The sequence below is a fragment of the Equus caballus genome, chromosome 4, assembly GCF_041296265.1.
Source record: "Equus caballus isolate H_3958 breed thoroughbred chromosome 4, TB-T2T, whole genome shotgun sequence".
NCBI classification, from domain to species: domain Eukaryota; kingdom Metazoa; phylum Chordata; class Mammalia; order Perissodactyla; family Equidae; genus Equus; species Equus caballus.
Genome location: NC_091687.1, coordinates 55,505,243 through 55,522,740, shown reverse-complemented (window position 1 = coordinate 55,522,740; position 17,498 = coordinate 55,505,243). Strand labels below are relative to the sequence as shown.

Here is a 17,498-nt window from a genome sequence, read left to right as displayed (position 1 = left end):
AAAAATATGACATGGAGCATCTGTGCAAAACTTTATGATAAAGCAAATAGAGAGTTATGTTCTCAGTCCTTTAAAAACAATAAAGAGTAGCCACATTCTGATGGGATAGCATATCTAAATTTAAAATATGAAGTGCAAATAAAATAAACTGGGAGGATCAACACATGTTAGGAAAGTAGAAAATGCAGCTTGAACTAATACGGGTTTGGATCTATTTAGTTATGCCAAATTGAAAGATACCTACAAAGTGGACTCTGGTTTCCTAAGACTGCAGTTTAAATGCATTGACTGTTTAAGCAGATCTCACACTTTAATCACTTTAAATCAAGCTCTTGTGGCTTCAGGGTACTGACGCTCTTATGCACATGCACAAAACACTGAAGTTAGGAACAATAAATACACATTTAAATTTTTAAAACAAATTTAAAATTATGAAAAGTAATTTTTCTGTAAAGTTTTCCTGTAATTTCTTATCTTTTTTGTTGTTATTGATCTCTTTAAATCAGGAAGACTTCAGTGCTTTCTGTTTCTACAATATGTTACCAACTTAAGGCACAGAAGCAAAGCGGATTATCAGATGAACAGTATTGTCTGAGGTCACCAAAATCTTGTTTAAATATATATATATTATCCTAAGAGTGATCAAGTTTGCTTTTATGCACATCACAATCTATAACACATTCACCTTTCTGGCGGCATGTGTGAATTTGGGGTGGAAAGTCCTTTGTAACAGGTCATTTCCTGTAACAATCACTTATATTTTGGTTTAGTCAGAGCACTAACATTTGTTTCACAGACCTTTTCTTTTAAGCTCAACTTCAAGCTGAATGTGGTTCTTTTAGAAAATGCTAAATTTCCTCAGAGAAAGCCAATGGTTAGGATTGTTCCTGCAGCCAGAGTGTTGTGTGGTGTGATTCTCGCAGGCCACATCATGGCGCTACACAAGCAACCAGCGGTCACTGTTGTCCCTAGAAAACCACAGAGACTGGAAGCATTGCCTTTGTGGCTGTGTCAGAATGAGTTCCTGTTATCGGTTCCTGCCTCAGACATTCATTCGTAAGCCTTAATTTCACTCTGTGAATCTAAGCTTCACTGTAATGTGATGACTACAAAGAAGAAAGTAAATGTCCCCAAACGAATGTCATCCTGAGCTCACACTCAAACATTTCTCCAGTTATCAAAGCTTGGTATTCACACTGGGATAACTTCTCCTACTCTACTGCTTCACAAGCACTCACTGAAAGGCTGATAAATTAAAAAGATGGCATCTCCTCTGTGTAGTCCTTTGCCAGCTTCCCCAAAATTGCCATGCTATATTATATAATACTTCCTTAGCCAAATTCCAAGAATTCTATAGGCTGTAATTTAATCCTAGGAAAACCAGAGGATATTAAATGATCTAAACTGTCTTAGCCAGAAATCTCTGATTTGGCTGCCCTTTGAAGTTTGTATCTGAAACTTTTTGATGTCTTAATATTGTTTTAGAAATTAAGGGGGAGAGTTGACTTTGTAAATCATTTTAGGATTGCAAAAATGACATTATGATGATGAATGGCACAAGGCTTTAAAAAAAGTCTCTCTGAATATTAAATTAATCACAAACCAAGGCTGTCTAACATTAGTTCCTGATAACTTAGAGATCCTGTGGCATTCCAGATGCTCTATGAAACAGAAATATTCTGTCTTTATTATGAGCACCTTTCCACATCTGCAATTCTGTTATACAATAAAGTCTTGTTCTTTTGTTGCAAGATTGCCCTGGTTCATTTTTTTGTTATTAATTTAAACCATGTGGGTAAAGGGTAATCCAGTAAGCCATAGGATTTCAGATCAGAGCTTTCGTACAATCACATGCAACATCAAACATCTGGATATTTAGATGGATAGGGATGGGGGAAAATTAACAAGACCTGAAGCACTGTCTGAATGAATAGATTTTAACTGGATATAATTTTACTCACTTTGAATATAATATTTCTAGCATACCTTCTTTAAAGAATGGCCAGGTTATAATAGAAATAAAAATTCATAACCTAATTACATCAGTCACATATAAATGCATAATAACCAAATAGTTTTCAGTAAAAAAGACCTTAAATTATTATTATAAATTGCTTGAGTAACCTAGAATCACTTTTATTATATCTAAAGGCAAGTTTAATGATCCACTTAAAGAGAACACGATCTATAAGTTTTCTTGGAGCACTAAGTCACACAGTTGTCTATTTAACATAAAGCTTGTCCTAGAAACATTGTGCCTTTAAGGCTTATTACTCAATTATACATGATAATTAATATTTGCCTTCCTCTGTTTTTTGCCAATTCTTGCACTTTTCCTAACCCCACTTCCACAAAAGTTTTGAGAAAAAAGAAGTCATAATGGTATACGACTAGAAAAAAAATGTTGGCTTGTTTCAAATTTTTACATTTTTCCAAGGTACCTAAAAGTTGCGGACAATAAATAGCATAAGGAAAATGTCTAAGTATCTTGCTAATAAATGATTCTTTATGGGTTTTAGAAATCTGTTTAATGCAGAAAGGTATACAGAAACTTAAGAAAAACTAGTCATTCTTACTAAATATACTCAATTAGTGCCGTTTAGTATTCAAATGATATTGAGAATAATAAAAGATCCTATTCAATACTGAAAAGGGAGGCAGAATAGGTCCATCCAAAGAAAAATTTTAAAGTTGATCCCCAAAATCATATAAAGGTCCTACAGCAGTCTAAATCAATTTATTTTCAATGCATGATGCATATACCAAAGCTTGAAAGTTTGCCTGAATGGATGTTATTTGCATTCTGTAATCCAGATGCTGTGTATTTTACTGCAGATGCCAGGTGTGGACATTCAAAAGTAGAAACCTAAAGATCAAAGAAACAAAGGTTGATCCTGTTGAAATGTTTAGCAACAAGTCATTCATATGACTAGAGACTTTTTGTTTCATGAGGTGTTTACATCCTTTGTTGTTAAAGCTATTTATTACCTTTGAAAACAGTTCACCTTCCCTTTTGGAATACTATAGAGTGTGATATGGTCTTAATGTATGTTAAGGGAACATCCATGTTTGCAATGGAAATCACCACCACTATTCCTGCAAAACAAATTCAATTTGGGGGTTAAAAAATAAAAACAGGTCAATATTTTATTTAACAAAGAGGTACCCAGACCCACAAATAATACATAAAACTAGACATAATATAAACTAGATATACATGGAAACACAAAAGCTAAGGTAAATGGGAAGAAGAAAAAAAATTATAAAACTCAACTAGCTCCAAAAGGTAGGTAGTTAGACAAAGGAGAGCTAAACAACAGCAGCATGCTCTTTTTCTTCTGGAAGGACTCAATGGAGTTGACCCTCTGACTTTAGCATCTCTTTAGTATTACTTCAACAAATACTTACTGAGTATCTTCTGTATGCCAAGCATTGTACTCGCCAGTGAAAATAAAGCAGTCTCTCCCTTCAAGGAGCTTACACTCTATTGGAAGAGACAGATAAATACATTAAATTTTTCAGTACAGTGGAACAAGCATTAAATTAAGCAAAATTCAGGTAGCCACAGAAACATTAAGAAGGAAGATATCCAACTGTTTTGGCACCGACGTCCCAAAGTGATTTCTACTCTACTAGAAAAACAAACATTAGGCATTAGTCAGAGAAGGGGAAAGGGGTGAGTGATCCTGGCAGGAAGGAGAGATGTGTGACTTCCCAGAGATGAGAAAGTACACCAAGTATATGTAACCACACGCAGAAAATGAAGACTCCAAGGCAAGCAATGGGGAGAGTTAATATATAAGAGGTAAAAAAATATCTCCAGACCATGAAGAATTTTATATCTCTTCTCATCTCCACCACCAAAGGAAGGGAATGGCATCTCAGCTCAACCTGTGCTGTTTATTACTCAGTTCAAACTAACGCAAGAAACTTTTTTAAGTATCATCTGAGGACCCCTGGGGCCCTGCAGAGTCCTCCATTCCCTGGTCCAGACTTCAAGGTGTAGATTCTTCCAAAATGTAGAACTGATAGATTTAAAATGAAAGAAAGACACAGGGAACATTTTATACTGCTGTCCCAATATTTAGTACTTACTCAAGAAAATTTTTTTTTAAATCTCTAGGACAATTGCAAATAGCAATGGGGAAGGACTGGACTCTAGTTTAAAATGGAGAAAGTGTGGACTCAGTCTCTGTCTAAACAATCTCTCTCACTGCTCCCTTTTATTTCTATTGTTATTTTTTATATAGTAATGGTAATAGTAATATTAAAAATAATAATAAACTTCATTGGGTATTTAATACCTGCCAGGCACTCTCCTGAGTTTTTCATGAATTCTCTCATTTGTTCTTCACAATAAAGACTTATAAACTGGTTACAGTTTTTATCTTCATTTTACAGATTAAGATCCTGAGAGTCAGTGATCTAGGTAGGTCACAGGTCTGATAAACACACATCCAGGACTTAAAGATAAGACATTTGAATATATACAAATAGGCAATAGTAAATTTTCACATATTCTGATAACATACACACAGTCTCAAATAGAGAAATGAATAAATATTCATCTCACAAAATAAAAACTTCCCAAATCTATGCAGTCCCACAAAGAGATGCTGACTATTCCCTGGGGGGTGATTAAAGAATGCCTTGGAAATATATTCTTTAAAATTTTAAGAATTGATCTTTTTCAAGCTCATCAAATTTATCTGCTGTTGCAAACACATTTGTCTCCTTTCTTTCTGGTCTTCTTTGGTCAAAAGATTATTACAATAATAAGTTTCATACTCAGTCCAATCCTTAAACATTCAGAAATTTACTCATTATCTCCTATTTCTTGTCCTAGTTATCATAGATAGATATAAACTATTTTAGTATAAGGAGAGCACACATGACCCCATGGACACGTTTTATTTTAGCACAGTTACCGTAACATCTCATAAGCCTGAGAAACAATTTGGAGATCAAATATTCCTGTTGTCTAATGCTGCAGATTAATCACCCCCAAAATTTAATGGCTTAAAACAAGTATTTATTTTACATTGTTATGTGGGTTGACTGAGCTCAGGTGAAACGGTTCTCATTTGGAGTCTCTCATTCGATTACAGTCAGAGAGTAGCTGAGCTAGGGTCATCTAAAAGCTTCTTCACCCACATCTGATGCCTGTGCTGACATAGTTGGAACAACTATGGGCTGGAGAGATATCCATCTGGCTTCCATGTGGCTAGCCTGGACTTCTTCATAGCATGGTTCTCCTAGTATAATCAGTCTTCTTACATGGAAGCTGGCTGCCCTCAGAATGAGTATTCCAAGAGGTTATAACTAGAAACTGTCTTTTCCTTAAAAGTCAGGCTTGGAAACAGATACAAGGTCACATTGTCATATTCTATTGATCAAAGAAGTCACAAAGCTCACTTAGATTCCAGCAGTGGGGAAGAGACCTGACCTCTCAATGGGAGAAAGATCAAATAATCTGTGACCACCTTGAATCTATCATACTGAGCTCTTGGCTGGAAACAAAGCCTTAATCTCACATTTTTATTTTGAAAATACATTTCTAAAAGAAGAGAAGTAAAAATATAGTGAAATTCAATATGCTTGCTCATAGGAAGAATAATTTATGCTCTATTAGAAATTTAACTTTTAATCAGCCTATAACTAGTACATAATGTTGACCAGTGGCCCAAGTGTATTTATTCATGTTAGTCACTACACTGAAAATTTGATAAATAGAATTATTTATGGATCATAACTACAGCTCAGCCAAGATGAACTGGCAAAGATGCCAAGATTTAAGATTACAGGGAAGAAAATGGTAATTCTTTCATAGTACTTAAAATTAGTTTTTAAAGTAAGGAGTTATGATAGACTGCATAGCAAATAATATGTTCCTTTCAAATGACTTTATAATGATAGCAACAATTTTCATACATTTCCATGGGAGAATTTTTCTTTCCATAAGTACTTTTTAATGACTATTTAAACAATACTTGATATTCACACAGAATTTAGACCACACAATAATGGCTTGATGCACTTCATTAGTAAGTCTGTGGGAAAATCAGTGGCCCCTTAATTTGGGATTAAAAGGCTTCTTCCTATGGCCTTTAATTTAAATTCCCAGGAAGAAACATAGGCTATGAGTCTTTAAAGTTACATACATGAAGGTAGGTTATCTCAAATGCAGCATAAACAGCACTGTTTTATGCTGAGTAAAATTTATGATCCAGTCCAAAAGGGAAGCTGTACAAGGACTGTTTGTGGTGACAAGGAATAGAAGATCTCTTAGTCCATCACTGGGAAACAAGATAGATGAAGTGTATATATGCATACTATAAACTACCGTGTGGCAATAGGGAAAATACTGAACAGGTATAAAAAGAGCAACACAGATCTTAAAAACAACGTTGAATAGAAAAAAAACAAGAAACAAAACTAGATGTATAGACCAATATAATTTATGCATGCAAACTAAAAATCCACACAATATATATAGTTTTTACAAGAATAAATACAAACAGAAGGATACATCTCATAAGGGTGAGGATATAGGAGGGAAATTGCAGATAAAATGGGATAGATTTTTTTAAACAAATAAACAGAGAAATTTTGCAAAGGCCAATGACAATGATTTGTCATAACCTGAGTAGTTACGTTTGACTCAGCTCTCCACCAAATAAAACAAATTATGATCCAATTACTGTCATCAGTTATAAAATCATAAATGACTAGATATTATATATTTCATTCTAGAGACTGATAAATACTAGTTATTGGTTAAATGTCACAGTGGACAAATAAAACTATTAGATCATCAATGTACATAAAAATCAGTCATATTAAAATAATTTTTAATAGGAAATCAAAGGGGCCTGCTAGTCATCCGTGATTTATTCACACCCTTCCAGCTTACGTTAATGGGCTCTTTAAAACATATTTTAAATTTTAGCCTATGTCCAAACAATTACTTTAAGAGATTGATCAAAAAGACATATTAACTTGGAGAGGATTCTGGGAAGATGGTGGAGTACAAAGCACCAGGAATCTGTCTCCCCACCTAGACAACAACTGCACCAGCAGAATCTGTCAGATGTAACTATTTTGGAACTCTGGAGTCTATTGAGGGGTGGCAACTTCTAGAAGGCTTTGAGAGTAAACTGTCATTAATTTGGTCAATCAATTCTTAGCACAGTGGCAGCTACCCATCCCCACTCCTCAGCCACATAGCAGGCAGCCATACAGGTTTCCAGAAGAGCTTGCACACAGTTTGTAGGAGCCACAGTGGGTAAAAAGGACCCTGACCTCCAAATATCAGGGATCTGCACTCTGATCACTGATTGCTGCTTCTAATCACAGAGATACAGACAAAGAAGTGGGTGGCCATTTTTGCTGTACCTCCCCACATTGCTGCAAGCCCCTGCCCCACAAAACTCTTAGAAAATATAGGGGGAAATCTTCATGACATTGGATGTGGTGATGAATTCTTGCATATGACACCAAAGGCACAGGCAACAAAAGAAAAAACAAATTGGAATTTCTGAAAATTTAAAAACTGTGTACATCAAAAGATATTATCAGCAGATTAAAAAGGAAATCTACAGAATGAGCTAAAATATTTGTAAATAATATACTGAAAAGTCATTGATATCCAGAACATAGAGAGAATTCCTAAAACTCAACAAGAAAAGCAAACAACTTGATTCAAAAATAGGCAAAGGATACTTCTCAAAAGAAGATACACCAATGGCCAATAAGCACATGAAAAGATGCTCAACGTTGTTAAGCATTAGGCAAATACAAATCAAAACTACAATGAGATACCACCTCATACACCTTAGGATGGCTACTATCAAGAAAAAAGAAAATAAGTGTTGGCAAGGATGCATAGAAATTGGAACCCTTGTGTACTGTTGGTGGGAATGTAAAATAGTATGACTGCTGTATAAAACAGTTATTATTCCTCAAAAAATTGAAAACAGAATTACTATATTATCCAGCAATTCCACTTCTGGGTATAGATGCAAAAGAATTAAAAGGAAGGTCTTAAGGAGATATTTGTACACCCACGTTCATAGTGTCATTATTCACAATAGCTTAGATATGGAAGTGACCCAAGTATCTATCACTGGATGAATGGATAAATAAAATGTGGTATATACATATAATGGAATATTATTCAGCCTTAAACAGGAAGGAAATTTTGACATATGCTACAATGTGGATGAACTTTGAGAACATTATATTGAGTGAAATAGCCAGTCGCAGAAGACAAACATTGTACGATTCCACTTATATGAAGTACTTAGAGTAGTCAAAATCATAGAGACACAAAGTACAGAGGTGGTTGCCATGAGCTGGAGGGAGGAGGGAATGGGAAGTTATTGTTTAACGGGTCATAGAGTTTCAGTTTTACAAGATGAAAATAGTTCTGGTAATGGATGGTGGTGATGGTTGCACAACAATATGAATGTATTTAATACCATAGAAATATACACTTAAAAATGTTTAAGGTGGTAAATTTTATGTTACGTGTATTTTCCCACAATTTTAAAAATTGGGGGGAAAAGGAGCAAGGGGAAATGAAGGCTCATAGCAATCACAGATTTATTACAATTCTGAAATACAGCTAAATGCACATCTCCAATTCCTTGATTAAAGCCAGACTAGTTGCCTGAGAGTGATTTACCATGAATATTGGCTCTGCCTTCTGGCCTGTGTTTAGGGCTGAATAACTTTATCTGTCTGTTTCACGTCTGTAGAAGGTCAAAGACCCAGAGACTTCTTTTCGTTATAAAATGATTCTGTTCCTTAAGTTCAAGTTAGTATCATTTCTTTAAAAGCCTGGTGGGTTTCTTGCTTATCAAATTATAATCCATATCACACTGCATATGAATGAGCTAAAGGTGAATCGCCAAGGAAAGGAAAATCTTATTTATGACATAGCTAGACATGTTAATAATAAAATCAATAATAATTCTTTTACATTTTTTTAACATGGGTCTATATGCAGAAGATTTTGTTTTTGACAGCATTATGTAAATTGGCTGCAAATCAAAAGAAATTTTGAAGAACATTGCTGATATTGATCAATTCAGAGCTAATTTTCAATTTTCCAATAACTTTTTGAATTCAATATTAATAATACTGAGCTATCACAAAAGTTAGTGAGTTTACATAACCTAGACAGGTACTGTCTATGAAACAGATACTGTCTTGAAACTGTTACAATTTTTACTTTAAGTTCATATCAATTCCTTTATAATAGAATAATCAGTTTTATCAATGTGAATGTTAAAGGAAAATGATTTAGAGTTCTCATTTAACTTTTTGGAAAACTTTTAAGTATATCTGGAACAATTTGGGTATATGAATCTACTTTTTCAACTATAAATTTTATGAAACTTAAATACAGATCAAGTATACCCAATGAAAACTTAGCGTCCAAATTGAGATGCACTGTAAATGCAAAATATACATTGGATTTTGAAACTTAGTACTAAAAGAATGTAAAATATCTAGTAATTTTTATATTGATTAAATGTTGAAATATTTTGATATACCACTTTGAATACCTTATTAAAATTAATTTCACCTGTTTGTTTTTTTTTATATATGTGGCTGTGTATCAGTTATCAACTTATTGCCTCTGAGCTTCAGGTTCACTATTCAGTACCTGCTCTGTGATAATGGACTGGATTCTTAAAGCATTTCACATTTACAGTCCACATGCTTTTAAGCTTTGTCAGTTGAGGATGTTAGAGTGGCATTGCAGGATGAAGGGAATTCCTCTTCTTGTTTGACTGCTGAACTTTCGGGGTTTATCTTTCTCTTGCTGCACAGTCATCAGCAGTGCAGGTGTTTGATGACATCTGGGGAGGGTGCTCTGTCCCAGCCAGATATCCAGAGTGCACAGTTCTTCAGCAACCTCATAGCCCCACCCCAGGCCCAGCGATCACCTTCCCTTCAGACAGAGACACTGCATGTTCTAGGTCTCACACCCATAAGAGCACCCCAACTCTCTCTGAGCATGCCTACCAGCCATGGCTCAATCACACCCCCAAGGATAGTTTCCTGCTGCTCAGTGACTATGGGCCATCTCTGGCCCACGCAACCCCTCTCGGCCATCCAGTGTGCTAAAACTGCACTTTCTCCAAGGGAGTCTGAATCTCAGCCATGGAGTAGGGCCTGCCTTCCAAGGTTGTCCTTCCTTGAGTACTCTCCCTCAGCTCTTTTTTAGAGTTTTCTTTATATCTTCATACTAACTCTCCTCTCCTGGCTTAATAATTCTTTATATTAAATGTTCTCTGTTTAAATCACTTTATGACTTCTGTCTCCTGATTGGACTTAAACTGTGACAGGGTATAGGTAAAGAAAATTTTTAATTACATATGTGGTTTTCATTATATTTATTTTACCTCTAGAGCATATAACTAGAGAAGGCAGGCAGAGAGCAAGTAGTAGAAAAATCTTGAAAATAATGATTTAAAATATTAATTATATTTAAATAAAATTTAAAATTTAAAATCATTTCAAGTTTCAAGAGACAATGAAGTACTTAAATTGGAACTTCAAAATGTTACTGAAATATGACTCTGGTACCAACTGAGTTTCAAAGATTTTGTTGAAGAAAGTTCAGAAGTCTTACCTGAGAGTTTAGAGAATTTATCCACTGAAAGGTGGGTTACATCCCAGACCCCAACTGATGAGAAGAATGGAGAGGAAGAGATAGATATGACCAAAAAGAAATGGGAATAAAATTGGCGAGCTACTCTCTACATAAGATAGACATGTTTGAAAAAGGCGAGTATGATATTGAAAATGACACCAATTTGTACAAGTAAGCCATGGTCAAAATATGAATACCTGGGGAAAAAAAGCTTTATTTCTTTACTCCGTACAAACTACTAGTCCAGTTCTCAAGTAGTGGAAATGAGCACCAGTTAAACCATAAAATAAAACCATACTTTAGCTTTATAATCTGAATTTGGGTAAGCAATGAATATTCAGATATAAACAATATACTGTTTAGCAACCTATTATACTCCTTGGAAAAAGGACTAATCATTATAGCCTATTAAGAACAGCCTCACTAAATTGTTAAAAGTTAGAGAGACTCTCACTATTAGTCTATTAATCATTAAGAAGACAATGCCAAATAATGTCTTTCTTAGCAATGCTATAATAATATCGATTTCATGTTTGATGGAAAACATATCTAATACTACTTGGTAAGAACATCCTAATTAATTTTGTTCTCCGTGGTCTAAAAATTCAATTAGCTGGATATTTTTCAACATAATAACTGAATAATCTTTCTAAAATAAGGTAGATTAAAGACCATTACATTAATCAAAAAGGATACTCATTGGGGCCAGCCCCATGGCTGAGTGGCTAAGTTCGAGCGCTCCGCTTTGGCAGCCCAGGGTTTCGTCAGTTCAGATCCTGGGCACGGACATGGCACCGCTCATCGGGCCACACTCAGGTGGCGTCCTGCATGCCACAACTAGAGGGACCCACAACTAGAGTATACAACTACGTACTGGGGGGATTGGGGGAGAAAAAGCAGGAAAAAAAAAAGATTGCCAACAGTTGTTAGCTCCGGTGCCAGCAAAGGAAGAGAATTTTAGAGCAATGTAAATTCCAATGCACTATAATTTCAGTCATGCAAGGACCAGAATATTAAGCCATCAAAAAAATAATCCATGAGAAAACTGCTGATTCTACGGTTTTATTTGACTGAACAGGGCCCTAAAAATATGTTTCAGAAAGTTTGTTTAGTATTATATAACTACTTGGGTTATGTGGTTTTCATATTTTTTAGTCTATTTACTAAAACCATTGGTCCTACAATTGCTCACCACATAGAGATGCTTTCCAAGCTTCCAAAATAATAGAATCACATTAAATTTCATCAAAGTTTAGGATAAGGATTCCATTAGGTTACACACTGATGATAAATGGAATCAAGACTTTTTTTTTTCTTTTTGGTGAGGAAGATTGGCCCTGAGCTAACATCCATTGCCAACCTTCCTCTTTTTGCTTGAGGAAGATGGTTGCTGAGCTAACATCTGTGCCATTCTTCCTCTATTTTGTATGTGGGATGCTGCCACAGCATGGCTCAATGAGTGGTGTGTAGGTCCGTGCCCAGGATCTGCACCCATGAACCCCAGATTGCCGAAGTGGAGCACCTGAACTTTACCACTATGCTACCAGGCCGGCTGTTGAAGATATTTTTAAAAGCATGTTCAGTATGTGTGATCCACTAAAAAACTAATTTAAAATCATGATATGAAGGTCTTTTCCAGAGTTACCAAAACAATTAAGGTGATTACAACTTGGACTCCACAACACTGTAGCTACATTAAGTGTTATATGCATAATCTAAACAATGGGGTACAAAACAATTTCACTGAATCACCAGTGGTACAAAACTGAAAAACTGAATTCAGGAAATGCATAACTGGATCATGGACCATAATTCTAAGTTGATAACAACCTCAATCATTTGGGAATTTCCAGGTCTCCACTTTAAGAACCCAGATCTGTTCTCAAGCCACTAGAAGCTACATTCTTCAAACCCTTGGTTTGGGATTCTCATTCTTCGCTGTACACCACACTGCTGAGTAATCGCACCTCTCATCAATTCAGGAAAGCTAAAAAAGAAGCTCTGGGAAAGGTTTGCCTATTAGATATATTCTTTTCTTTTTGTAAACAGCTTTACTGAGGTGTAACTGATATATAATAAGCTGCATCTATTTAAACACTTTGACAAATTTTGACATAGGTATACATCTATAAAACCATCACTATCATCAAAGTACTGAGCAAATCCATCACCACCAAGTTTCCTCATGTCCTTTTGTAATTGCTGCCTCCCAACAACCTACCCTCATTCGTTGGCAACCACTAATCTGCTTTCAGTTATCATAGATTAGTTTGTATTTTCTAGAACTTTATATAAACAGAATCATAAAATATGTACCCTCTTTTGCTCTGTCTTCTTTAACTCATCATAATTATTTTATGATTCATCCATGTTGTAGCATGTATCAATAGTCCATCCCTTTTTATTGCTGAGTACTATTACATTGTTTAGAAATAACATCAATGGTTTATCCATTCATCTGCTGATGGACATCCGGATTGTTTCAAGTTGGGGGCTATTAAAGTAAAGCTGCTATGAAGATTCACGTAGAACAAGTACGCTTTTATTTTTCTTGGCTATATAAATAAGAGTGAATGGCTGGATCACATGGTAAGTGTAAGTTTAACTTTCTAAGAACCTGCTAGATTGTTTTCCAAAGGATTTGTACCATTTTATGTTCCAGTTAGCAGTGTATAAGATGTCCAGTTTCTTCACGTACTCACCAAAACTTAGTATGGTCAGTCTTTTTAACTTATTCATTGTGATAGGTAAGTAGTAGTATCTTATTGTGGTTTTAATTTTTATTTCCCTATTGACTAATGATCTTGAGCCTCTTTTCATGTGCTTATTGTCATTAATATATTTTCTCTGTTAAAGTGTTCGTCCAAAAATTGCACAGCTTTTTATTGGGCGGTTTGTTATCTTATAGTAATTGAGTTTTGAAAGTATTTTTTAATAGATTCTAAATACACTTCCTATGTATTCAGATATGCAATTTACAAATAGTTTCTCCTAGTCTGGGGCTTGTCTTTTGTTTTTCTTAATGTTGTCTTTTGAAGATCAAAAGTTTCAATTTTGATGACATCCAATTTATCAATTAAGTATTTTTATGGATCATGCTTTTAGAGTCATATTTAAGAAATCTTTGCACAACTCAAGATCACAAAGATTTTCTCTTATGTTTTTTATAAAAGTTTTATAGTTTTAGGTTTTAAATTTAAGCCTAAGATCCATTTTGAGGAGCATTTGATTTTGTCTTAATATACACAAAATTTGATGATGTGGTATCACCAAAAAAATGCATAGTGGTTAGTTAGGTGGACAGTTACAACACGGGTTGTGTGATACAGGAAGATTTTGAGGATTATCTGAAAATCCTACCACCCAAGATATTTTTCATATATTCTGTCTATATTTTGTTTCAAGCGGGAAATAGGGTAAATTCAGTCCCTATCACTCCACCTTATCCAAGAGTGTAAGTACAGTATTCTTTACTTTTTAAAAGAGTATTAAGTATACAATCTCTGTATTTATTTCCTACCTGGAGAACTGGGGCAAAAAAACCCAGAAGGATGTGTTACCAGGGGTGCAGAAAATGTCCCACATCAGAAGGCCTAGAGAGTGACTGTGGCCTATCCCAGGAACTCAAAGAGCCCAAGCACGTCTAGAACAAAGAGAAAAGGCTAAGAAAAGAATCTGGAGAGGTTGACAGAGATCAGATTACTGAAGACCTTGTAAGTCTTTTCATGGATTTCTAATTCCATCCTAAAAATGATTAAAGTCACTGAGAGGCTATAAGCAGGTTAGCTGTGATTAGATTTACAACTTTAAAAGAATCACTTTTAGAATGAAAAATACATTCCAGTGGGGTAAGATATTCAGAGACCAGTTAGGAAATGTGAAACATTTTGGCCAGATGTGTGACATAATATAAGTCAGGGGTGTAGGACGAGATGTTTAGGGTGTACCATAACCGAAGGCAAATAATCATGAATGAGAAAGCATATTCCTGACATAGTTAAGAGAACACATGTGAGGTTTAATGCTAAGTTAGAAGACAGACGTTTGGAGGGAGGGGGGTCTTTAATGGTACTCAAAGGATTTCATATTACATGAATAACAAAATTAAACATTGAACAAACTGAAAGTTTTGTTTGAAGGAAGATCAAAGAAGTTCTGGTCCATGGATTAAAAGAGATGACGAGTTTCAAGGACATTTGGAGACAACTGCAGCTATTTAATCAAAGCAATACAGGACAGGGGCAGATTTCTGAAAATGGGAGTTGAAACCAGAACAAAAATCTCTCTATCTAGTTCTAAAGCCTCACAGTTTATTCACAGCCACTTATTAAACTAACCCCATTTCTCAATTCTGTCTTATTTGTAGATGAATGTCCCTCATAAACCTAAAATACTGTTCAGCCCTCAAAATGTTTTATATATTTTAAGTATCCTTGTTATAGCATTTTGTAATATTGTCTATATTATGCAAGTAATTTCTGACTATATTTAGTATTATTTCAACCTATATAAATTTTATTAAACTTAGCATCTTAACATAAAACCCAATCTATGTGCTATTTTATATCCTAATCTGTTTAAGCATTTAGCAGATTAATAGCAATAAAATGATTAATAGTCAAATAAAACAAATTACCATCTTCATGATTATCATTATGTATCAAGGAAGGTAAAATGATAATAGTCAAACGCATATATATTTCCCCTTCCCTTTACGGAAAATATTCTTAGGAAATTGACCTCTGTGATGAAGAAAATACATTCTGTGTGCTATAATATGAGATTTGGTTCTAACTATGTGATTCAAAAACTGCATTACAGAAATTACTACTGATTTTTTTCCCTCAGCTTAAATTATCATTACTGTTTTCAAAACCAAAAAGTTATATCACATCGATGAAACGAATGTTCAGGTTCAATGAAATTATCATCACCATAGACTTAAAACTCATAAACTACAATTGTATAGGTCAATATACATCTCTCAGCACACTGTGTGTGTGTGTGTGTAATGACTTAAGCTACAGTCCATTAAGACATGATGCACCATACCCAAAAACCCTGAGAAGTCACTTAGGAGATCACCTGACACACACACACAGAACATTAACCTGAGCATTGATAATATCTTAGCAATATAAGGATGATAAGAAAACACACAGCATCACTTGGAATAACCAGGCCTTTATGCATGAGATTTCCATCACCTGCAAGATGGAAAAGATGAATGAAAAGGGTTTTTCTCTTCAATTTAAGTGATACTTTAATCATTATCTTTCAAAGCTCGGGGGGAATCTTTGGTGAAAAATGTTTAAAAACCTATTTCATTTTTTTAGCACAAAATTTATCTAAGGACTTTAAGATGACCATATTTTTATTTTTACAAATTACGTAAAGCAAAGTTTCACAGGCCAATAGCTCAAATATTCTAGTTGTGTTATTATTGATTCTAGATGTATCACAACTTTCTTCTTGTTACAAGCGCTGACTGAACTAATTCTATAGGAATCTAACTGATTAAAACACATACCATAAGGTCAGAAAGAAAGCAGAGTTAAAGTTAGATTTCACTATCTAGGCAACACTCCTTTCCCAATCCATGAATTTCAACGGTAACTGCATATTAGAGTCACCTGGGGAATTCAGTTTAAATGCTGATTTAATTTTTCTGGAATATTATCCCCCTATCAATAGTTTTCAATTCACTGGTAATTCTAATATGCAGCCAGGATTGAGAACCACTGTCAGACCTAACTCATGAACCAAAATCTTTAGAGTATATAACAATATCCTAGATAGGGCAACCTCTGCCTACCATCAGATATTCTGATCCCATAACTCTAGAATGGGTCCAGGAATCTGCCTTTTAGCTAGGAGGTCATTCTGAGACAGGTGGTCTACAGATTAAATGAGAATCATTGTCCTAAATTCAAAACCAAGCTTTGTATTTTTCCAATCTCTGTTTATTGAGGCCTATCTAAAGTACAAACCCCTAGTTCCAGAGGGAAAAAAAGACCCAGAGAGTCAGAAAGTAGAGTGACATCAGAGAGCAAGTTGACATGTGAGGGCTTCAGCACTCTCACAACTTTCATATAATGTAATGAGAGCAGTAAGCTGAGAAGCAAATACCCAGGTAAGCAGAAGTTCCACCTGTGCAAGCTAAACCCACTAAGATGGGATTCAATACAGAGTCCTGGAATCTGCAGAAGAAATTACTTCTTCTCCTTGAGAATGAATTAAGAGGAGAACTGGAGAGAGGACAGTGCTCTTCCTATAGGCCAGTGCTTTGGGGATTTTCATAATTACTGTTACTACAAAAAATCTCAGTTGATTTCTTCAGGACTCTACTAGCACACTCTGAACTTTAATTCTTTATAACTTTAAGTAAATTAAGATCTTAAAGATGCTATATTTGAGGATGCAAATGTAAAACTTCGTCCATCCCACGATGATTTCAACATTTATCCATATCAACCTGCTCTTCTTAGAAAACCCTGAAATGGAACACACCAGGCCAATATTTTACTGACGCCATATAACTAATCCACTGCTTTACTCGGGTATTAACCATAGTCATATCCTATCATAAAAAGAATTGCTCCCTCTGAGTATTCACGATGAAAAGTAACACTAATTATTTCAAAGAAAATGTCTTGGTCTGGACCGAGACATACTAAGAGAAATACTTGGTCTAAAACAGACGCATATCACGGATGAGGAGAAGGGACAGGTTAAGAGGTAAAGAGCACGCGCACAGTGCCTAATACACAGTAAGTGCTCAATAGTGTCGCAGCCCCCAGCGCCCACGCCCTCGCTGCCTTCAGAGGTGGGC

At 35.1% G+C, this 17,498-nt stretch overlaps 1 long non-coding RNA gene across 1 annotated transcript; it reads right to left on the bottom strand.

Annotated features, from left to right (window-relative positions):
• Positions 1-1,921: 1,921 nt before the first annotated feature.
• Positions 1,922-3,485, bottom strand: LOC111773084 (uncharacterized). Its single transcript, XR_002807282.2, has 3 exons — positions 3,409-3,485; positions 2,989-3,096; positions 1,922-2,866 (listed from the first exon to the last, which is right to left on the bottom strand). It is a non-coding gene; the product is annotated as an uncharacterized lncRNA (long non-coding RNA).
• Between the last annotated feature and the right edge of the window lie 14,013 nt (positions 3,486-17,498).